Genomic DNA, 987 nt, shown 5'->3' on the forward strand with positions numbered 1-987 from the left:
CTGAAAAGCCTGCAGGACCCCCGCCGCAGCTCCCAGAGAGGCGGGGCCAGAGCCAGACCCGCGCCGCGACTCGCCAGGTGTGGCAGGGACCTCGAGATACCCACGCACACCACGCCAGGGGCCCAGAGCGATCCCTATAAGCCTCCACTGCTGGGTCTGAGGTCAGCATGGATTTCGCCTGGAAACACGGGGGGGGGGGTCTATTAACAATATGAGAAATGGGGTTATCTTCAGTCCACATAGAAAACGAGCCACAGAAAAGAAACGACAGTGTCGAGGCCAGGGAGGTGCATGAGAGCCCCAGTGTGGCGAGCAGGAGGCAGTGCAGTCCGGGGTGCGGCTTGAGGGAAGCCACAGGGCTGGATGGAACTGGGCAGGACTGGGGGCTGGACAGAAACTGGCTTGATCTCACCCTCCTGTTCTCCTGATAGCCTGGGGAGGGCTCATCGTGTGGGGACCAAACTTCCACCAGAGACCTGGGATCCCCAGAGCTGCCATGGCACGTGCCCCAGCCACACAAACCTCTCATCCACGTTGGCGGATCCAAGCACCAAAAGGCTTCCTCGGGCACTCTAGGACCAGGGGCTCAGCTGAGCAAACGGGTAGGCGAGGACCATCCTGATCCGCGCCTGCTGAGGAAGGGAGGCCGATGTCCCGGGTGGGACGGGGCAGCAGCCACAGTGAGGTGCAAGGAAGTCAGAAGTCGGACACAAGGAAGGCCAAACAAGGGGTGCAGAGGTGGGGACCCTCCCCCACCCACCCCCGCTCCCCAGCATCGTGGTGGTGTGGCACTGAGCAGACAGGCCCAGGCTTTTCCTCCCTCCTCCTGGACACCCAGTCCCCAGGCCAACCAACGTGGCCCCAGGGTCGGCAGACCCAGGGCTGGAGGAAGTGAACGTGTGCACACACAGCCCTGCCTGCGGACACGTTCCACAGCCTCACAGGAGGGTCACACGGACACACACTATGAGTTCACCCAGGCACGCC

Source organism: Nannospalax galili, unplaced genomic scaffold (genome assembly GCF_000622305.1).
Source record: "Nannospalax galili isolate Female #2095 unplaced genomic scaffold, S.galili_v1.0 scaffold1723, whole genome shotgun sequence".
Classification (NCBI taxonomy): Eukaryota; Metazoa; Chordata; class Mammalia; order Rodentia; family Spalacidae; genus Nannospalax; species Nannospalax galili.